The sequence below is a fragment of the Rhodamnia argentea genome, chromosome 5, assembly GCF_020921035.1.
Source record: "Rhodamnia argentea isolate NSW1041297 chromosome 5, ASM2092103v1, whole genome shotgun sequence".
NCBI classification, from domain to species: domain Eukaryota; kingdom Viridiplantae; phylum Streptophyta; class Magnoliopsida; order Myrtales; family Myrtaceae; genus Rhodamnia; species Rhodamnia argentea.
Window position 1 is genome coordinate 29,298,850 of NC_063154.1, and position 24,053 is coordinate 29,322,902.

Here is a 24,053-nt window from a genome sequence, read left to right on the forward strand (position 1 = left end):
AAACAGGCAAGGGAATTATAGTTGAATCTGCAGATGATATTGTAGCTATAGCTGACAATTCTGATGGTGTCAATAGAGTCTTGTCTGTCACTGAGAATTCATCATTTGACAGATGGATTATGGATTCCGGTTATTCTTTTCATGCTACACTAAACAGGAACTGGTTTGCTACTTATCGGTGCACGGATAGTAATAAAGTGCAATTGGGGAACAACGTTGAATACGATGTTGTGGGAGTTGGTGATGTTAAAATTAGGATGTATGATGGTATTGTGAGGATATTGACTGGAGTAAGACACGTTCCAGAATTGAAAAAGAACTTAATTTCCTTGGGTGCCCTAGATTTAGCTGAATGCGGGTATTCTTCACAAGGTGGAGTTCTGAAGGTTGTTCGAGGTGCTCTGGTGATAATGAAAGGAATCAAGCATAGTGGCATGTATGAACTTCAATGTGAGACATTGATAGATTTGGCGATCACTAACGCTTCGTTTGTCTCGCAGAAAACATCTTTCAAAAAAATATTTTCCTCATTGTCCTGCGTTTGGGGCATGAAAAATGAACAGTCAAAAAAAAAAAAAATTCGGCCGATAGAAAATGTGTTTTTAAATTAGGGAAAATTATTTCCTTTCCAAACATTGGACATTACCTTCTGTTTGATTTTTAGGTTTCAACCAAACACAAGAAAATATTGTTATTTTTCTACAAAATGATTTCTTGAAAAATATTTTTCAAAATTTTTACATTCTTCGCGAAATAAACGGAGCCTATCTATAGTTTCTTTCCAAACATAGAATCGCCACCATAATTGATAAGTACAAACTGTATAGTTGAAAAGATTCCAACTACCATCAATTGTTTTTTTTTTCTAGAGAATGAATTAAGTAGCCCTTTTATTTATGTATTTTTTTTCAGGCTTTTCTTTATGTATTAGATAAGTCAATTTCTAGCAATCTCTTTAAGTCAAAACTAATCAGAGTTATCTTCTTCTTCTTCTTCTTCTTCTTCTTCTTCCATTCCACAATTCTGGACGACGATGATAACAAAGAAAGGGGAGTGTCATTCATGTAGGTAATTCCGCTCTCCGATCTCAACGACATCGTCTTGAGATGCAGGGACTCGTCAAAGGCGTGAGCGGTGGAGTGAAGAGATGGATATTAAGATTGAAATTGAGATTGAGATTATATAGAGGTGTTGAAATTTTAACATTGAGAAATTCTACTAACCTCTATCGATGTTCCATTACGGAATTTACCCAAAAACTTCGTTGAATCTCCGAAGCGTCCTCCACGAATCTTCAAACTCACGACAGTCCGAATACAATCACGTGCGGAAAGTATTCTTGTTTCACAATATCAATGCAAATCGATTCTCAAAGTAACGGTGAATTGCCTTTCGTTTGTTTTATGGTTCTTGAGAGAGGGAGAGAGGGAAGGAGAGAAAAACGTACATTCGTCTCTTTTAGTTTTCTAATCTAACGTTAGTTTTCTCATCTTCTATCTTCGTGCCCCTTCACATCTTACCTATAAGAAGATAAGAAGGCAACATTTTGAAAAAGCACATGTTCGTGGGGTCCTCTCAAATGCACCCTTTGATGGACGTATCAAATATATCTCTTCATGTACGTATTATTACATCTCCCACTCGGACATGAAGGGCTTGATAATACTCTATTAAGAATATAAGGCAATTAACATCGTCTACTTTGGAATCAATTCATACTTGCAAATACGTCATGCGACCAATGAGTACATTGCACTTGGGAGCTCGGTTACGCACCTATTAGGAATACATAACAGCTACAACCTCAAAAAAAAAAAAAATGATGTCTCACAGTAGCCCGGGCATATTTTGTTACATCGGTCTAAGTATACCTAACCCTTAAAAGCTATACTTGACATTCTTTAATCCACTATGTATTTGCAATTATATCCGCACACACAATAAGCGATATAATTAGTCGACCAGTAAATACATGTGATAGATGAAAAACAACAATACTCTTCCTTCACAGTCATATCTCTCTCCATTTCAAAACAACTGCTTTCCTAGACACGTCCCATAAAACCATATTAATTTTCATGACCGCCGATAACATGCTAAAGTAGAACATTAATCCGTTACTTTGAGCACATAGTCAGAAGTAACATAGGGTACAAATTGAGGTAATCAATTCATGAATTACCTCAAGGACTCACACGATGAGTAAGTAGGGATAATTATACCCATTTTCTTTATTGGTCGAATAAAGCACATGTAGTATAAATTACATGCTATAGTGGATTTCTCTTTTCACAAGAGCATATGTCATTTATCAAATATATCCACTACACGGATCTTAGCCTAAACATAGTCACATGCTTTTCATGTACGTATGTTTAGCCCGAGTGCTATATCAGCTCGCTCTCTACAATGCTCAATTAAGCACTCGCATCCAGCTTTCATCGGGCATTCATGATTGTGGGAGTACCATGTTCGGTCTCATCATATATAAATCATAGACCTCATCTTGATTCCAATAAAGGCGACATAAATATATTATGTACTGAATTTGCTCTTCCAGCATCTTTCGTAGATCTTGTCTCGTCTCAACTCGCTTATTACAGCGCTTGAGGTGATTGCTCATGTGAGTGAGCCAATCATTGCATAGTGACATACTTTTCAACAATATATGTGTGCTTATGCGAGTCTTATAATGAGTTGTACTTGAGAATAAAACATCAATTCATTTAACAATAAGTACAGTACATATATAGTACATATACATAATATAACAATCCTCGACAATATTACATATTATATTCTACGCAACCCTAAAGACATTCTATGCATCAAGAACACGTCTTTAGGAACAGCCTTAGTGAATGGATCAGCAACCATCTTGTTCATAGAAATATATTGTAGGATTACTTCATTCTGCGCTATTACATCTCCGATGAAGTTATTCTTTATGTCAATATGCTTTGTCCTACCATGATACTTGGGATCTTTCACATAGGCAATGGCCGCTTGACTATCACAATAAACTGTCACTAATTTTTGAACATCATTGATTATGACTAAATTTTCAAAGAAACGTTTGAGCCATACTGCTTCTTGTACTGTAGCTGAGCATGTGTAACGGCTTGAGCCCACCGTGCTTCTGCTGCACCACTTTGCAAGATATTGTCCGCTTTGGACACACAGTCCTCACGGTTTTGTTCCTCCGAACGTCGCCCATACAACGCTCGGAAAACGAGTCTTGCAAGTCTAAGGGCACCCCAAGGCTTATAAAGCCTTCCCAAGACCTCCTCCTAGGCAATGTGGGACTAGAGAGGAGTTGTGACAAACTCCCCCCTCAAAGGCACAGTGTCCTCGTTGTGCCCTCTAGCACTAGTAAGAGCCCGCTGTGGCCCCACACGCCGTCGAAGGTCGACTTTGATACCAACCGTAATGGCCTAGGCCCACTGCGCTTCCGCTTCGCCACTTTATAAGATATTGTCTGCTTTGGACACACAGTTCTCACGATTTTGTTCCTCCAAGCGTCGCCCATACAACTCCCAGAAAACGCGTCTTGCAAGTCTAAGGGCACCCCAAGACTTATAAAGCCTTCCCAAGACCTCCTCCTAGGCAATGTAGGACTAGGGAGGAGTTGTGACAGCATGCAATAAATTTAGCCTCCATTGTAGATAGAGTTGTACATGTCCGTTTCTTGTTACTCCAAGAAATCGTACCTTTATTAAGCAAGAACGCATATCCGGATGTCGACTTGCGCTCATCAAAATCTCCTCCCCAATCAGCATCGGAGTAACCAATTAAGTGTAAATCGATTCCTTGATAACAAAGTCGATAGTCCGTTGTGCCTTTCAAGTATCTTAGGATCCTCTTGATCGCTTTCTAATGTTCTTGGCCAGGATTTGACTGGTAGCGACTCACTATCCTCACGGCATGACATATGTCGGGTCGAGTACATATCATAGCATACATTAAACTCTCGATAGCACTAGAGTAAGGAATAATTTCCATTTCTTTCTTTTCTTTTAGAGTCTTAGGATACATATCGGAACTCGGGCGTTCGCCTTGCATGATAGGGGTATCATTGGGATTATAATGCTGCATATTGAATCGTTCAAGAATCTTTTTTATATAAGACTCTTGAGATAGAGCAAGAAGGTGTCGTGAATGATCTCTTTCTATCTTAACTCCCAAAATATGAGCAGCTTCTCCCATGTCCTTCATTTCAAAAGTGGAGGACAACCATTCTTTTATGATGATAACTAGACCCTTATATTCCCAACTAATAGAATATCATCCACATAGAGTGATAAAATCACAAATTTATTTTCAGATCGTTTGACATACACACTGTGATCTTCTTCAATCATCACAAACCCAAAAGAAGTTATGGCTTGATGAAAACGAAGGTACCACTATCTAGATGATTGCTTAAGGCCATATATCGAACGATGAAGCTTGCAAACTTTTCACTCTTGGCCTTTAGCTATAAAACATATTAGTTGCTTCATATAGATTTCTTCATCTAGTTCTCCATTGAGAAATGTTGTCTTCGGATCCATTTGATGTAATTCTAAGTCTAAATTTGTGACTATAGCTAGGATAAGGCGTATGGAGGCAAACCTTACAACCGGTGAAAAAGTTTCCTCATAATCTATACCTTCTTATTGAGTATAGTCTTTCGCCACAAGGCAAGCCTTATACTTTTCAACGGATCCATCCACCCTACGTTTGATCTTGAAAATCCATTTATTTCCAATTGCTTTGCGTCCAGGTGGTAGATCAACCAAGTCCCAAACATGGTTTGCTCTCATAGACTCCATTTCATCTTCCAAAGCATTTTTCCATTCTTCCTTGTCGGGAGATGACAAAGCCTCTTCAATTGTATTAGGGTCCGCATCGCATTGTGAAGCAACCATAAATGCTTCCCCTTCAATCTCAAAACGACGACAAGGAATGCTTGTATGATTACTTTTACGTAATCGAAGTCCTTGCGAGTTCGGTTCACTAGACAATGCAACACTCCTACTAGGTCTAGTATGTTGAGGTAAATCATTATTTTCTTCATCAACATTAGTGGGTGCGTTATTAGAATTTTCCATCTCATATAATCTTAATTTCTTATCGATTTCACCTCTACTAGGAAAATCGTTCTCTAAGAACGTGACATTTCGTGATTCCATTTCAGTCACACTTCCATCAGCCTATTCACCTATGAACACATACCCTTTGGGGTGCTCAGAGTATCTAATAAAGATACATTTCTTCCCTCTATGACTTAATTTTTCATATTTATGGGAAGAGTCATGAACATATCCTCCGCACCCCCAAGGTCGCAGTTTGGTTAAATCTAATTTTCTACTAGTCCATAATTCATAAAGAGTGGAAGTGACCGACTTAGAAGGTACACGGTTAAGTATATATGATGCAGTTAATAATGCATCTCCCTAGAATGAGATCAGTAAATTTGTTTGTGCTATCATAAACCTAACCATTTCTAATAGGGTTCTATTCCTTCTCTCGGCTACCCCATTTTGTTGTGGGGTATAAGGAATAGTCAATTGCCTTTTGATATCCTTTTCATTACAAAGAGCCTTGAATTGCTTAGATAGATACTTACGCCCGTGATCAGCTCTTAATGTTTTTATTGTTTTATCTAACTGGTTCTCTACTAAACTCATATATCGTCTAAAGCAATCTAATGCTTCTGACTTATGGGAGATCGGAAAAACATAACTGAAGCATATGAAGTCATCTATAAATGTGATGAAATATGGGGCTCCACGCCTCGCCTTCACATTTAATGGACCACAAATATCGGAATGTACTAATTACAATGGTAATTCAGCACTAGTTCCTTTACCAAATAGTTTTCTAGTTGTTTTTCTTGCTAGACAGCGTTCACATGTGGGTAAATCGATCTTAGCGAGTGACCCTAAAAGGCCTTCTCTAACTAATCTTTTCATTCTATCTAACCCAATGTGACCTAGTCTAGCATGCCAAACATTTGCATCAATATTTACATTTTGAGAAGATGCAATTAAAGAAAAACAATCATTTACATTAACATTGTACATATTATTGTCAATGTCTAAAATCATAAAACCATTCAAGACATAACCAGAACCATAATAAGCTGTTCCAAACTTAATGTCAACACAATCACCATGAAAATTTAAAACATAACCTAAGCATAGAAGAACAACTACAAAGACCAAATTTCGCCGAATATCGGGAGCATAGAGGACATCATGTAGGAACAGAGTTCAACCACCATCTAAATTTAATTTACATGGGCCAACACCCTTTGCTTTAATTTTGGAGTTATTTCCAACATATATCCATCTTTTTCCTAGCGGTATCCGATGATACTTCATAAATGCTCCTCGGTCTCTAGCTACATGGTCTGTGGCTCCCGAGTCTATAGTCCACATAGGATGTGATTCAGCATGCATTACAGTGCTATAAACAAAAGCATTACTTAAAATAATGGAGTAATCTGTTACCTTCCTTGGCTTAGTGCATTCACGAGCGAAATGACCCATTTTGCCACAATTGTATGAGATCATTTTGGCCTTGTCCTTCTTTCCGGGACGCTTCTTGCCTCAAGGGTTTTGGCTCTTTTGGATGCCCGATCACTCTCCTTCCCTTTGTTGTTGAACTTATAGTTCCTTTTACGCTTAAAGCTTAAAGCTTTACGCGAACCGGTTTTAGCAACATAAGCATGCATAGAAGATTTAGCAGCCTCTAGGCGCTCATCTTCTAACTCCAAATGACGCGCTATATCATCAAAAGTTGTGATATTCTCATTATGCATCATGTTGATTTTCATAAGCTCCCAACTTTCGGGAAGAAACCTAATAATGGCCTGAACTTGTTGCTCATCGGTTAGGATATGGCTTGCTGTCTTGAGCTCTCGTATCATGTTTGACATCTCCTAAAGGTGTTGCCTCATATTTTGATTTTGACACTTTCGAAAGGTGTCAAACTTGATAGTGAGCCTCCTTAATTTAGTAGCGGACGTGCCCCCAAACTTTTCTTTCAGAGTAGTCCAAATATCTTGAGCATTCTCAAGTCCTTCAAACTCACACATGAGATCATCTCGCATACATTTCAGCAATGTGATGCGAGCAATGCTATTTTTCTTTTTCCAATCTTGATAAGCTTCTAGATCTCTTCTGTGTTGAGCAGAATTTCCTTGCTTAGGTTGAACCATGGTGTGGTTGAGGGTTTCCAAAACCTCTTGTTCTTCAAGGATGTATTGAGCCTTTCGGTACCAAATATCATAATTGTCATCGTTCAGTTTTTCACCCTTATTGATGTCACCCGGGTTTTACATGCAGAAGCCATAGTCAATGACAATTCTATATTGATAGAATAAGCACAGAATTAATACTAGCACATCTTTCACATTAACACATATAATTAATTTTGAAGCAAAGAGCAACTTAAATAAGTGATAATTGGACAAAAGACACCGAAACGAAAGTTTACCACGTTCCCAATCAACTTCTGTGTTATAATTGTCTCACTATCATGCATTTAGTTCAATTCGCACAAAATTCAAGTTCTAGGTGAGAATTCCATTGAATTCTATCAACCTACGAACTTCCACTAGAAAAAATAATCAAGACACATGATCCATTAATCATTTATCTCTTAATCATATAGGCATAGCATGATACATGCAATTCATGCATCGATCATAATCAAACGCAGAATGTAAGATAACATAATCTTCTACCATTGTTCAAGTTTTCTTCGAACTGAAATTACAAGCATTTTTAGACATGCTATATGCGAATCATGAGTGGTCATTTACATGAAAGCAATATTCTGTATTTTCAAAAAATATATATGTAGGGAAATATAGCCAAAAAAATGCAATAATATCCAAATTATACCCGTATTTTTCATATGTATTTTTAATTTAATGCAAAACAGGAAATTTACGTGCTCAAAAAAAAATCGCAAAATTGTCACCAAGTTGCAAAACAGGAATATTCTTGCGTGAGGGAGGGCAGAACTAAAAACTATGCAATCTGGGGAAAATAAAAATATTCTGCTACAGCAGCTCGCACGTGCCCACACTGCTGACCCTGCACAGAATCGTTGGCGCATGGCTTGCACGCGCCTGCAATTGGATTGGTGCGTGCAACGCACGCTCCTTATGCACGCACTGCTCCATTCTTCTTTTGCGCCTACTGACGCAACTATTCCCTTCTCTTTTTTTTTTTTTTACTGCACGCCGAACCAATGGACCAATTTCTTCACTGTTCATCCGGCTGGACAATTTTCTTTCTATACGCATCTAGCGCGTACGTCGTTCCCATAAGACACTACCGATCAATACGGTGATTTATCGCGCTAGAATCGTTTGTAAATATTCATGCAATAATCTTAAAACTACCGATCAAAACTCAATATCTTGAGTCTCCGCAACATTAAGCACCGAGGGATGGTTCCCATGAAATTGTTGTTGGAAAGGTCAAGTACAGACTGCACTTGGCAAACTGATCCTGGCCTAGATAGCACCGATACTAATACGCGACACGGGACACGACACGACTAGACACTCCGACACGTAATTTTTCAAAAATAAGAAATTTCGATATGTTAGGGACACGTTATATATTAAATATATATTTAAAATTAATATTTTGTAATTGATTTATTCAAATATATAAATAAAAAAAGAACTTAAATGAATTTACATTAAAATTGGGATAAATTGTAATCTCGTTAACCAAGATAGAGTCCTCTTGGCCAAAAAAATATCAAAAATCAAGAAAAAATCGGGGGAAAAAAAATCAAAATGGAGTAAATCGATATTTTTGTGTACTGCAGCTTGGCTATTGCCTCTTGCGTTCCAGCTCATGTGATGGGACACGTCCTTTTCTGTTTGCACAGCCACGTATCTTATCGTCTCCTTCACTGTCTCTCTCCATTTTCTCCATCATCTCTCTCTCCCTCCCTCCATCCAGGCAGAGACTTCTTCCTAAGCAGAGGACGGGTTCGATCGAGATTTGGATCTGGCCCCGCTCCTCCGTCAGCCTTCTCGCAATGCCTACCTCGCCTCCTTTGAGTGCCACCTCTACCGAAGACCTAAATGGAGGCAGGTCCCTTCCAGACACCTATCTCCTTCCCTTTCAGCTTCCACCGCAGCCTCAACGGCGGTGGCTGCTTCTATTTCTCGCCGATTCACTTTTCTGGTTGTCTCTTGATCCTCGAAGTCGACTCCCCCTCTTCCGCCGATCTCTGCCCTCCAGTTCCGTTCTTTGCCTGCTCTCCTTCCTCAACGACGCGCGTGTCGCCGGCGAGTCGCCTGTGTTGACCAGGTGTCGGATGTCCGACACGCGTTGACCGCGTGTCGGACGGGTCTCGGAGCGTGTCGGACGGGTGTCGGTGTCCGACACGTGTCCGACACCAACGCGACGGCCTTCTAGGCGTGTCGGTGCTACCTAGATCCTGGCACAGGGCCATGGAAATGATTCTTTGAGAGAGAGAAGAAAATTCAGGAACCGAACTCAGCTGACAGGAAGGCGGGTTTATAGTGTAAAGAGTAGTGGAACCGAACAAAGCAGAAGTGGATGCAGAAGCATCAATTGACAAACAATTGTGGGAAATATCGAGATAAGTGAGGTTCTTGAACGGCTGAAACACATCAATGTGCAATGAGCCACTGAAATTGTTAGAAGAAAGTGACATTTAGAGAATCACTCAGCTCACCAGAAAACTGATTGTTGGAAATTTCTATCGCCTTAATTGAAGCAAGTGTAAAGAGAGACAAGGGAATGGTTCCGTCTAACGAGTTGTACCGCAAATCTACTTTTACAAGGCTCAGAAGCTCTCCAGTTAGAGCATTGCAGGATAGCATAATCTGTGTCAGATGCTTGGACATACTAAATGAAGAAACCGAACCCATAAGATTGCTCAAAGACATGTCGAAATGGAGGTCGGGATCAATCCACTCAAAACTGCAATTAACAATTCTAAACTAGACGAACTTCCGAGATTTTACCGAGGACCACAGTATCAAGAGAACTATCCTGCGGAAAATTGGGCATAGGACCCCGAAGAAGTTGGTTGCAGCAAAGGTCAAGGGTCCGAAGTGTCTGCATTTGAAAGATTTTAAAAGGAAACTCTCCATGCAACCCACAATAAATCAGACGAAGAGTAGTTAGATTGGGGAATCTAGCGAAGAACTCAGGAACTGTGGTTGACGGGTTGTTGCCATTGAGTTGAATGAATGACAAATTATGAATAGACATGCTCAAGACCTGAAGTTTTTGCACCGAAGAGGACAATGCGTTGCACCATTCAAAGTAAAATTTTTTGCAGATTAGTGGCGACTCCAAAGTAAAATTTATTGAGGTGTCTAACCGACATATCGTAAAGAGATTAGTGACGACTCCAAAGTAAAATTTTTTGCATGTTAAAGCATAAACCATAAGTTGCGATTTGTTATGGACTTGATTGAGTCCAAACTAGGTCAATTGAATAATTAGCTCAGTGATGTGAGTAGGTAGACTCCCATAAGAACCGGTAACTTACATTTTCCGACCATCACCGACCGCTGGTGGTGGCGGGCACCACCAGGTCCTTCACCTCTCCTCGCGTCTTTCTCGGTCTCCCACTCTTGGTTGAGAATAGGGTAGAGTTACAGGAGTTGATTCCATAAAGAAATAAAGGATCCAATTGCACAAACAAAATAAGTGTAGATACTCCAGACGAAGCAGGAGAGAACTAGAGGTAGAGGTTCCCAATAAGAGCAGCCTCAACACTCCGGCTGCGAGCCGTACGTGTTGGCGTTGGCTTCTATAGGGGGTCATCGTCGTTGCCCCTTCCCAGCGTTCAAACCAAAACAGGGCCCCCCCCAAAAAAAAAAAAAAAAAAAAAAAGGAACTACGTAGGCTCCAAAGAATGTCATATCCGAAAAAAAAATTATTTAGTGTTTTGCGTGTCGCTCGGCATTCAACATTTTGATTTTTGTAATTTTTATTATTATTTTATTTTACTCATTTTTTAATTTCTTTTTCTTGTTTTCTTTTAATCATTTTTTATTCAATTTGTTTTGATTTAATCATTTCTTAATTTCTTTTTCTCGTTGCTCCGTGGCCCCATCGCCTCGCTCGCTCGTGCAACACGATGACGCACCTCGACTCCGCGGCCCCATCGCCTTGCTCATTTTTAATTTCTTTTAAAAAATGATTAAAAGAAAACAAATTGAATAATGAAAAAATGATTAAAAGAAAACAATAAAAATAAAAATGAACGAGCTAATGAATGAACAAACGAGCAAACGAACGAGCGAGGCGACTGGGCTACGGAGCAATGAGAAAAAGAAATTAAAAAATGATTAAAAGAAAACAAATTGGATGATAAAAAAAAATGATTAAAAGAGAACAAGAAAAAAGAAAAATGAGCGAGCGAATGAACGAACTAACGAACGAGCGAGGCAACGGGACTGTGGAGTTGAGGCGTGTCATCGAGTGAACAAACGAGCGAGGCGATAGGGCCGCGGAGCGATGAGAAAAAGAAATTAAAAAAATGATTAAGAGAAAACAAGAAAAAGAAGAACGAGCGAGCGAACGAACAAACAAGTGAGCGAGGCGACAGGGTCGCGGAGTTGAGGCGCATCATCATGGTGCATGAGTAAGGCGATGAGAAAAAGAAATTAAAAAAATGATTAAAAGAAAACAAATTGAATAATAAAAAAATGATTAAGAGAAAACAAGAAAAAGAAGAACGAGCGAGTGAACGAACAAACAATCGAGCGAGACGACGGGGCCGTGGAGTCGAGGCACATCATCATGGTGCACGAGCGAGCGAACGCACGAACGAAGCGACGGGGCCACAGAGCGACGAGAAAAAGAAATTAAAAAATGATTAAATGAAAAAAAATTGAATAATAACAAAATATTAAAAGAAAACAAAAAAAAAGAAAAGAAATTAATCATTTTTTTTTCTTACCAAAAAAAAATGATTAAAATAAAATAATAAAAAAATTTAAAAAAAATGTTGCTCGGCACTTAAGGTTCAGGCAGACCCGCAGGGGGAAATTTTCCGTTCTTTTATGACAAGGTTGCTCAAGAACGCAAGGGCAAATCGCACAAACCACCACCACCTCCTCCTCCTCCTCCTCCTTCAGTGACCCCCCGTGACACTACCGTACATGGCTTGCGGTCGGCGTCGGCGGACAGAAGATGGAAGTGCGGGGCTAGATATCGCGACTGGACCACGTCTTGAAAGTCCTCACTTCTTCAAGATCATTCTCTCTGACACCCTTCAATCTGGGAAGCTAGTAAGTTCAACATTTTCGCAGTCTGTTTCTTATGATTCAGCTCCAGTGTCTCGACAGTTTCTGTCTTGGTTTAGAACTGTCGCCCTCGTGCTGTGTACAACCAATCTGGAGATCTTTCTATGCGTTTGGCTTTGTATCAACATTTTGATTCTTGCGAAAAGAAAGAAAGAACCACAACCCCGAAGAAAAAAGTGTTCAATTTTGAATTATTCTAGATAAAAATCAGCGCTTTAACTTGGAATTGAGGATTGGTTGGCTAAGGATACTGTGGAGTGGAGAAAGGTGTTGGGTCTCCAGCTTGTCTCTCGTCAAATGAAGCAACTATAACTGGAAGTCACCCTTACTTGCCCGGTGACACCCTGCTTGTGTTCAAACCGATCTTTCATCGCCCTGTTGCAGAATCTAAAATTTGCCCAGTGCTCTTCCTTTTTTCCCTGCACTTTCGATTTTGATGAATTTGAGTCCTGGACCTATAAGCTATAACTTGAGTTTTCCTTAATAGGGGATTCCGAAAAAATTCTTAGGAAGATATGGAAAGGATCTCTCAAGCTTGGTGCTACTCAAGGTTCCGGGCAGTTTGACCTGGACTATAGGAGTAGAAAAGCGAAACAATGGCATTGTTTGGTTGTGGAAAGGGTGGCGAGAATTTATGCAGCATTACTCCATTGGTCATGGTCACCTCGTAGTTTTCAAATATGAAGGGAACTCCACTTTTCACGTGATGATATTCGATAAGAGTGCTTCGGAGATCGATTATTCGTTGAGTGGCATATCGAACCTCGGGAGTGGATTTATCTCGCCAAAGAGAGAGTATGTGGTAGAAGTTGAAGTTTCGGAGGATTGCGCTCCTCGTCAAAAAATGAGGGTCAAACCTCATTCACCATGTTCTCAGTCGAGTCCCTGCTCATCACAAGATCTCGAAGGTGTGTCTTGTCATTTTGTGAGTCTTGTTTCTTCTTACAGAGCTCTCTCCTTTGCTAGTTCTTTTTTTAGTACTTGAGAACTTTTTGATAAGCTTGTTTATGTTGACTGATAACATTATGATTTCCGTCATGCTTATCGTGGTTAAGTAGTTACAACTTCTTTGGTGAAGAGAAGCGAACTTTTCATTTGGTCAACTTATCTAAATCTGATTTCTATGACGGTAGTTTCTTCCATTCTGCGTTAAATATGTTCATGGTAAGTAAATCAACTAATGAAAATTTCAAATTGGCGTAATCTAAGTATTTCATTGTTTTTTAAGAATAGATAGGGTCGGAGAGTCTAGAAGCAGAGCTAGCCATTCTAAGCCAGTTTTTTGTGGTTCTACAAGTTTGTGGCCTCTCTCTAGTTTTGAATTGGCTAGCAAATTTGACTCAGAGTATCCTTTTTTCAAGGTGGTGATCCGGCCATCTCACATTAAACATGATATAGAGGTAAGATCGAGAGTTTAATTCATTACTATTTTGGCTTTTTTCTTAAGCTGATTGGATTTCTGCAGGAAACTACATAGCGTTTTCCTTGGATCTATTCGTTCCCATTTGTTTAAAAAGGCATAGATCCTCTACCCCTCATGCTAATTCTAAGAGCACAGAGTTTGACGTTCTGTCTTTTGTCCTGTTAAGACTATTTAAGAGTTACTAAAATTACCATATCTATCTACATTTTGCTTGCTTGCTTGAATAAGGGAATGCTTCCTCAGTCTTTCTTTTTAAAGCATGGGTTGTTCAAACATGTGTCTGGGCAGAATGTTCCTCGTAGTTTCATCATGCAGCACATTCGACAAATCAAGAAAATCGCGACTCTCAGGCATTCAGACAGAACATGGCCGGTGAAGCTTAGTAGCTATCCTAGTGGGGCGATGTTCTCTTCTGGTTGGATGGCATTTGTGAGAGGAACTCGCTTGCATGTAGGAAATGTCGGCGTGTTCGAGCTAACTGATAGAGATGATATTGTGTTCAGAATCTACATTTTCAGCGGCGCAGGTAGAAACTTGATTTACATTGTTTGAAGTGAAACTTGTTCTATGCTACAGATCTTCATCGTCAATTAAAGAACTATTCACACCAATAATGTCTCTTAAAAGTTCTCGTTTTAACTCCAGGCAGGAACAAACGGTCTAAATGCAGAGTGAACCATTCTGAGCTGGTATTTTGTGATCCTACTCCTCCGGAGGCCTCTCACTACTCCTGAATTAGCCAGTGAATTTGATTCGGAGCATCCTTTCTTCAAACTGGTGATACACCGGGGTCATTTTAAGAGAGTGGTACAATCTTGAGCCTAATCCATCACTGTCATATCTGAAGTTCGATTACGATCTCTATCTAATCTTGCCTCGGTTTTGTGCTGATTTGGTTTGTATTGGGAACCATATAACATGCTATTTTCTTTGGAGTGATCGTGGGGCATCCCAGTGGTGGAGTGACGTGGATTCAGGAAAAACAGAAGCAAAGGCTGTAATTAGGAGGTCAGGACTATCCATTCACTTGGATATCCTAGACAAGCTGCTCCATCACTTTCACGTGAAAGGATGGACGGTCACTTGAATCAAGTACTAACCTAAAGTGGCAATATATGGCAGTAATTCGTTCAAAATGCTTTGCATCACGGGTTAAGACCGATGGCTTTCATGAGCCTCTTAAGACTAAAAGCGGGTCTGATTATGCCTATTCTTAATCCTAAATGGCTAAAGCTCCCGAAACTCACCAAAATGGCCTTATGTGTGTGTGTTTTTTTTTAGCCAAGAGTGCATGCATACGTTATTGTCCTTCTTTCAGCATACATTGATCGTTCAAATGTTGACTCATGTGCAGCATGTTCCTCGTCGATTCGCCGAGCAACATTTTGAAGAATTCGTGGGAACGGTAACTCTTAGGTTTTCCGATAGATCGCGGCCGGTGAAGCTCTTAAGATTTACGCACCAAACCCGTGTGTACTTTTCTGCTGGTTGGGCTGCATTTGCCAGAGAAACTCATTTGCGTGAAGGAAATGCCTTCGTGTTTGAGCTCATTGATAGGGATGTTGTGTTCAGAGTTTCCATCTTCGAAAATGGTGGTGAGGACCAGATTCACATTGATTGAGGTGATCATGAAATGTGTTACTCTAGGAAGTTCCCAGCATTGATGTGAGTTAAGGATTCTTAACCATGTCTTCTTTATTCAGCAGTCGCGAATCAATCTAAGGAAGACTCTTGTCTGTTCATGTTTTGTTGTTTTCCGGTGCTAGTTTCGATTCTGTACCGAAGACTCTTTTCCCAACATTCGCGTTCCATTTGTTTCACGAAAAATGGATGATTTGTAAATTATTTTCTTAAAATTGATCACTTGGCATAATTAGTTAATAAAAAATGATTTCATTGACGACAACAGTTTTTGTCTAAACATTTTAACGGATAATGAAAATGCTTTTTGTTTATTCATTTTTATAAGCGATATAAGCAATCATTTTACTCTGTTTGCTGAGCCATATTCAAATCTATATGAATGTATCGATTCAGAAATTGAGAAATCAGTGCTAAGAAATTAAGAACTGATTTTTGAGTGTTAACACTCTTAAATGCTAAAATAGCACGAATTTTCTGATTACGGGCGCCACGTGGGCACTTACTTGGTGCTTTATCAATCTGTCATAAAATAAATTTGAAATGGCCACATTGGATTTTGGACTCCATTTATTTTGCGAAAAATGCATCATTTGAAAAAATATTTTTCTGAAAATGATCACATGTGTCACTTAAAATAATTAGTTGATAAGAAATATTTTCATCATTGATAATAATTTGGTGCTTTAAATTTTTTTTTTTTTTTGTGACGGACTATCTGCGGGCTCGCAGCGGCCATGACTATCGGAATTTCGAGCTACGAAGCTCACGGTTGCTATGGCTGATGGACTTCCGAGCCACGAAGCTCGCCGAGGATGTGGCCACTCAGCATGATGACCGAGCAGAGAAAGCAAGCGGACAGAGCTCTTTTAGGTGAGTAGTGCCATATGGCCCGGCCGTCGTCGTCCCTCTCTCTCCTCCCTTGCTTGTCCCCATCTCTGTTTGCTCGCGTGCTCTGCTCCGTCGTCATGTGATCGGGGTGACGATGGCGATCGCGAGCAAGCAGACAGAGCTCTGTTTCGTGCTCACTACCATCGGGAGCTTGGAGCATGTGTGGGCCACTAGAAGCTTAGAGCTTGAGAGGCATGGCCGCTCTCTCTCTCTAATGCATACCTCTCTCTCTCTAATGCTTGTTCGTTTCGCTGAAAGTGAGACATTTTTCGACAATATTTTCGAAAGAATGGAAAATGACAAATTTTTCATTGTTCGACTAAAACTTAAAAATGAATTATAAAATATTTTTCGCCCTTTGGTATTGAAAATCTAATTTAATTTTCTAGGGGAAATTTATCAAAAATTTTCAATTATTCATTATTTTCTTCTCAATTTTCTTTTTTCCCTCTTCCTCGGTTGGTCGCTAGCCATGGCGGTAGCTAGCCACAAGTGAGGGACAAGCATGCCCAAGGCTGGCGACTTCATCCCTCATCTGTTAGCTCGTAAGATGCGGTTGCTCTTCATGTTTGACCATACTGTTTTTGGTGTCGCTCTCTCTCATCATAGCTTAGTTGTGAATCTTGAGCTCTGTCACAAGCTCACGGCTTCCAAATTTGAATTCTTGGAGGTTTTTTCCTTCCGCTTTACAAACTTAGAGCTAAAAGCTTCTGAATTCGTCCTAATTTGAGCGAAATCGGCGGGTCGTCGAGGCGGATTTGAGTACGGGGACGTGATTTTGGCTTTTGCGGTTGGATTGTAAAATTTGAGCTGGAGATTGATGGGACAAGGCGGGGCTGCGGAGTCTTCTTCGAAGAGGCAGCAATCGGACGCAGCCATAGGGGCCGGGGGAGAGTAACAAGGGGAAGAGAAGGGGAGTGGGAATATTTTCCTCTTTGAATGTGTTTTTTCATTAATTGAAAATGTTTTTCTTGACTATTTTATTTTTGTTAATTAAACGCCGAAAGTTCAAAAAAGATTTTCCTAAAAGTTGTTTTTTTGTTATATAAATGGACCTAGTTTTTTGTTTTTTCAATTCTTTTTCTCTTTGTTTGACCCAAAAAAATTCTTTTTTCTCTTTTTCTCTCCTAGTTTTTCTTTCCCTTATAATTTATGTTGTCTGATGTGGCAATACCATCACCTTGAATAACTAATGGCGACTTGGACGACTACGATAGATTTGAGAATCAAATGAAAGTTAAAGATATATTTTGAGACAAAAAAAAATTAGAGATAGATTTGAGATTATAACTAAAGTTTTGAATTTCTTAGGGAATGAAGCCGGATTAAGGATGTGGCATGTAATCCGATAAGATAACTCTACACGGTATTTGGGCAAGTAACGATTTTCGGTAGAGAATTCTCGATTTATGGAAATAGAGTAATGGAGGCTATATTTGATTAAACAATAACTTCATATGCCTCCTTACTGCGGACTGGATTGATGTTTGGAATTTTCTGTTTGGAGTAACTAATTTGTGCCTTTTCAGGAAATAACATTATCAATCTCGGTAAGGTTCTTTTATGAGAAGGTCGCCTCAGGAACAAAGGCAAATCGCACAAACCACCACCACCAACCACCTCCTCCGCCTCCTCCTCCTCCTCCTCCTCCTTCAGTGACCCCCGTGACACTACCGTACATGGCTTGCGGTCGGCGTCGGCCGAGAGAAGGTGGAGGTGCCGAGCTAGATGTCGCGACTGGACCTCGTCTTGATAGTCCTCACTTCTTCAAGATCATTCTCTCCGACACCCTTCAATCTGGGAAGCTCGTAAGTCCCACATTTCCAAACAGTCTGTTTCTTATGATTCAGCTCCAATGTCTCGAGAGTTTCTGTCTTGGTTTAGAACCTTCGCCCTCGTGCTGTGTACATACAATCTGGAGATCTTTCTATGCATTTGGCTTTGTATCAACCTCTTGATTCTTGCGAAAAGAAAGAAAGAACAAAAACCCTGAAGAAAAAAGTGTTCAATTTTGAATTATTCTAGATGGAAAATGAGTTCTTTAACTTGGAATTGAGGATTGGTTGACTAAGGATAGCGTGGACAAAGGTGTTGGGTCTCTCTAGCTTTACACTCGTTAAATGAAGCAACTATAACTAGAATTCAATGCTTAGTTGCCCGGTGAAACCGTGCTTGTGTGCAAACCGATCTTTCATTGCCGTGTTGCAGAACTTAAAATTTGCTCGGTGCTCTACCTTTTCTCCCTAGCACTTTCGATCTAATTTTGATGAATTCGAGTCCCGGACCTATAACTTTTGAGTTTTCCTTAATAGGGAATTCCGAAAAATTCTTAGGAAGATATGGAAAGGATCTCTCAAGCTTGGTGCTACTCAAGGTTCCGGGCAGCTCGACTTGGAGAATTGGAGTAGAAAAGCCTAACGACGGCACGGTTTGGTTGTGGAAAGGGTGGCGAGAATTTATGCAGCATTACTCTGTTGGTCATGGTCACCTCATAGTTTTCAAATATGAAGGAAACTCCAGTTTTCACATGATGATATTTGATAAGAGCGCTTCAGAGATTGATTATTCGTCGAGCGGCATATCGAACCTCAGGAGTGGATTTATCTCGCCAAAGAGGGAGGATGTGGTAGAACTTGAAGATTCGGAGGATTGCACTACTCATCAAAAAATGAGGGTCGAACCTCATTCACCATGTTCTCAGTCGAGTCCAAGCTGCTCATCACAAGATCTCGAAGGTGTGTCTTGTCATTTTATGAGTCTTGTTTCTTCTTACAGAGCTCTCTCCTTTGTTGGTTCTTTTTCAAGTACTTGAGAACTTTTTGATAAGCTTGTTTATGTTGACTGATAACTTTATGATTTCCATCATGCTTATAGTGGTTAAGTAGATGCAACTTCTAAGGTGAAGAGAAGCGAATTTTTCGTTTGGTCAACTTATCTAGATTTTGATTTCCATGACGATATTTTCTCCATTCTGCGGTAAATATGTTCATGGTAGTAAATCAATCAATGAAAAGTTCAAACTGGCATCATAGAAATATTTCTTTTTTTCAAAGAACAGAAGGGATCGGACATTCTAGATGCAGAGTGAGCCATCCTGACCGGAATTATGGTGGCCTGACAAGTTCGCGTCCTCTTCCTAGTTTTGAATTTGCCAGCGAATTTGACTCAGAGTATCCTTTTTTCAAGGTGGTGATCCGGCCATCTTATATTGGACATGGTACACTGGTAAGATCGTGAGCTTAATTCACTACTATTTTGGCTTTTTTCCTAAGCTGATTGGATTTCTGTAAGAAACTACTTAGCGTTTTCCTTGGGTCTGTTATATCCCATTTGTTTAAAAAAGGCAAAGATCCTTTACCGCTCATGCTAATGCTAAGATCAGAGACTTCGACATTTTGACTATTTTCCTGTTAAAGACTGTTCATGGAGTCGCTAAAACTACCATATCGGCCTACATTTTGCTTGCTTTCTTGAATAAGGGAATGCTTCCCCAGTCCTTATAAAGCACGGGTTATTCAAACGTGTGGGCAGAATGTTCCTTGTGGTTTCATCAGACAGCACATCCGGAAAATGAAGGAACTCGCAACTCTTACGCATTCAGACAGAACATGGCCGGTGAAGCTTAGGAGCTATCCAAATGCAGCGGCATTCTCTTCTGGTTGGATGGCATTTGTGAGAGGAACTCGCTTGTGTGTAGGAAATGTCTGCGTGTTCGAGCTAATTGATAGAGATGACATTGTATTCAGAGTCTACGTTATCAGCAGTGCAGGTAGAAACTTGATTTACATTGTGCGAAGTGGAACTTTAGGCTGGTTATGGCATGACACGAATTCTATGCTAAAGATCTTCATAGTCGGTTAAAGAAATATTCACGGCAATAATGTCTCTAAAAGTTCTCATTTTAACGCCAGACAGGAACAAATGGTCTAGATGCAGAATGAACCATTCTGAGCCGGTATTTCGTGGTCCTACTCTTCCGAGGCCTCTCAGGACTACTGAGTTAGCCAACGAATTTGATTTGGAGCATCCCTTCTTCAAAATGGTGATACGACGGTCTCATTTTAGGACATTGGTATAGTCTCGAGCCTAATCCATCACTGCCATATCTCAAGTTTGATTACGATCTCTATCTAATCTTTCCTCTGTGTTTTCCCTGGTTGATTTGGTTTGTATTGGGAATCATATGACAATAGTTAGTTTCCTTGGAGTAAGCGCGGGGCATTCCAGTGGTGGAGTAATGCGGAATCAGGAAAAACGGAAGAAAAAACAGAAGTAAAGGCTGTAATAATGTTGGGACTATCCATTCACTTGGATGTCCTCGACAAGCTGCTCCATCACTTTCTGCATGAAAGGATGGACAGTCACTTGAATTGAGTACTAACCTAAAATGGCAATTAATGTTCTGTAATTTGTTTGAAAATGCTTTACATTGCGGGTTAAGATCGATGGCTTTCATGAGCCTCTTAAGACTGTTGGCTAAAGCTCCTGAAACTCGCTAATATGGCTTTGTGTGCTTGTTTTTTTCCAAGAGTGCATGCTTAAATTATTGTCCTTCGTTCAGTATACATAGCATGCGCTGGTTATTCAAACGTTTACTCATGTGCTGCGTGTTCCCGGCAAATTCGTCCGGCAACATATTGAAGAAAACAAGAAAACAGCAACTCTTACGTATTCAGACAGATCATGGGCAGTGAATCTCTCAAGATATAAGCGGGACGCCCGCTTGTTGTTCTCTGTTGGGTGGCCTGCGTTTGCAAGAGAAGCTCATTTGCGTGTAGGAAATGCCTGCGTTTTTGCGCTTTTTGACAGGGATGAAGTTGTGTTCAAAGTCTCCATCTTAAATAATGATGATGAGCGCAAGATTCACCTCGATTGAGGCGATCGTGGGTCTGTGTTACTCTAGGCGGTGTTCGCAGCATCGATGTGAATCCAGGATTCCTAATAATGCCTCCTTTCTTCAGCATTGGCGAATCAATAAAAAGATAACTCTTTTCTGCTCGTGATTTCGTGCTAGCTTCGATTCTATACTTCCATTTTGGTGAGAGTTTCACAGATTTGGCGCGTCTTTTAAGGGTTCTGGTTGCTCGACTCACCTGAAGTGTTCATATGGATTCTCCTAACATCTCATTGTTATGTCTTAAGTGCCAAAGCATTTTGTTAGAATAAAACAGTACACAGAAAGCAGTCCATTCGTTTGGTTTTTGCATTCCTCGCCTTTTGGCCTATCAACATTATGTTTTGTTTATATTGTTTTATGGCCAAATGAAAACAAAATTAAAAGAGCATTTGCATGGGTGAGGCTTGATTGTACAGTGTTCCAATTCAGGTTATACATGAATGAACCGATTGAGAAATCAATGCTGTGAACTTAAGAGCTGATTTTTAGGTGTTAAACACTCTTTTATCTCTATACAAACATAGGATCGCGACCACAATGGGTGAGTCCTAACCATATAGTTGGCAAGATCTCTAATTGCTATAAATTATTTCGCTTACCAAATGAATTAGGCGACCCTTTTGTATGTTAATTGGTTGTTTCAAGACAACTCTAATTAGGGGTGATTGGTTCCCAATCAAGTCCAATCCGATCCGATTTTGGATGGTCTAATCATTGGACTAGTTGCCTTTTCTTTTTCTTTTTTTTTTCTTCTTTTGTAATTCGTCGTTTTGTTAAATTTTTCTTGCTAACTTCATATTCACCGAACAACCTTTCGTTAATTATATTGCATTGCCGCTACGCTTGAAAGTTATACTAGTAATCTTAGATTAGGTTTGGATTTATGTTTAGGAAAAAATTTTAAAGAAAAAATGTTATTCGGATCGGTCCGATTCCCCTTGAAATCGGGAACCGGACCCAATTTTATGAAACCGGGAATTGGATCGAGGTATCCGGGAACCAAACCAAACAGACAAATCCGATCCAATCCCGGCGGTTCTCAATTCAATCAGTCCATTATGCTCGGTCCTAACTCTAATTAAAGTTATCTAACGAGCTTAATATCATCAATCTGTAAATTTTTAATTTCCAACCCGGAGGCTATCAAGCAGGTTGACAAGTCAAAAGTTTGGATATGACGTGTTCTTGATTTTTTTTTTTTATTGTTTGAATCACTATTAGGGTATGTGGTTTCTTAAGGAATGTTTTTTATGTTGATTTTGTATTGTTTAGGCACTGGTCCGGGCCGCATCGGGCCCAAACTAAACCAGCCCATCTGCCATCCCTACTTTACTGGTTATGTCCTTAGTTTAGTCCATTTTGATGACTGGATATGATCTAGCCGGAACAAATAGACCTAATCGCCGGAACTCATCCACGAAACAAGCGCTAACTCAACATAAATTTGGAGATACTACACTTGCAAATCGAAAATAATTGCTAAAAGAATTTGATAACGTGGATGTAGCAAAAACCACTTAACATTGTTTGTGCACAGTAATGAAATAAGGGTGGCAATGGGACCACCACCACCACCGGATTCCAAACTATGACTTATTATGGGTGCCACATATATACACTTGCTTGGTGCTTTATCAATCTCAACCGTGATTAATGAATTGGTATGGGAGTTCTCGGTGTGTGATACCGAATTTGGTGATCGGCCGTCGAAATTTTGTGGTGGTAGATCTGTTCTTGAAGGATGAGAGTGTGCTTCTAGCTGCAGAATATGTTTTGTTATTTGCTTTCTGGTATTTGCCTTTTTTTTGTAGTTATTTGGGAGCTTGAAAGAATTTTATATACCTCTCAAGTATTATCCCGATCAATGAATGGAATCTTTCTTTCGACAAAAAAGAAAAGTCTCCATGCTCGTCAAATAAATTGGAAAGACCACATTAAATTTTGATCACAATATAATTTAGTTCATCCTCACACATGAGTTAATTCGGAAAAAGTGTACAAAAGGTCTTAAACCTTTTGCATTGGATGTCAATTGTCCGAAACTTTTTAATTGTATCAATTTAATCATAAATATTTTTATATTTGTGCTAATTTAATCTATTCAACCAATTTTGGTCAAAGATATGGACATCTTCCGTCCTACATAGCGTGGCCGAGGCCGACGTGGATACCATTTAGTAATTTTTTTAATTATTTTTTTATTTTTTTTCTAGTTGAGGGCCTAGATTGATAGGGTTTCGGCATTGTAAAAACACAGCGAGATATAAGTCTAAACCTAAACCCTAGACGGGATCCATGCGTATATTGAAATCAATCGAAGTTCAAGGCGTACCTTTTACGGATCGAAGTTAAATTGACGAACAGTTGTGTCTGGATTAGCGCCCCAAGTGTTGCGCCTCTACCGGTATCCACACACGCCAATTGAAGTCTCCAACGATTCAAGTGCTAGCTTACAAATCTTGGAACTTCTCCTCCTTGATTGCTTTCTTGATCTCCGAGACTCTCTCAAAGATCTCACAACAGAGAATGGCTCTCTGCGTTTTTATTCTCCTCCACCTCTCTAGGGTTTTTCCACATCTTTATATATGCGTCAATATTTACGCGTAATAAAAGAAGTGGAGTTGGGTGGCTCGGGCTCGCTAAACCGTCTATCTCCAATAGTGCATTTCATTGTTATCTCATAACACGTACGATCGCGTAGATATTTAGAATAAGAGAATAAATGAAAATCTACTTCTTAAGTAGATCAAGGCACAGAGAAAATATAAACTCGGTTCGCTATTGTGTGCGATCCTGTAGGTTCACTAGACATTAGCAGTGTGCCCAAAACCTTTTTGGCCCACAAGTCATAAGCGGTCTCTAGCAACACATTATGACTACCTAAGTATAGT

The 24,053-nt window shown here is 39.7% G+C and overlaps 2 pseudogenes; both read left to right on the top strand.

Moving 5' to 3' along the window:
- Positions 1-12,079: 12,079 nt before the first annotated feature.
- On the top strand, positions 12,080-15,354 carry LOC115732290 (annotated as a pseudogene).
- A 2,451-nt stretch (positions 15,355-17,805) lies between these two features.
- On the top strand, positions 17,806-21,141 carry LOC125315321 (annotated as a pseudogene).
- The last annotated feature ends 2,912 nt before the right edge of the window (positions 21,142-24,053 follow it).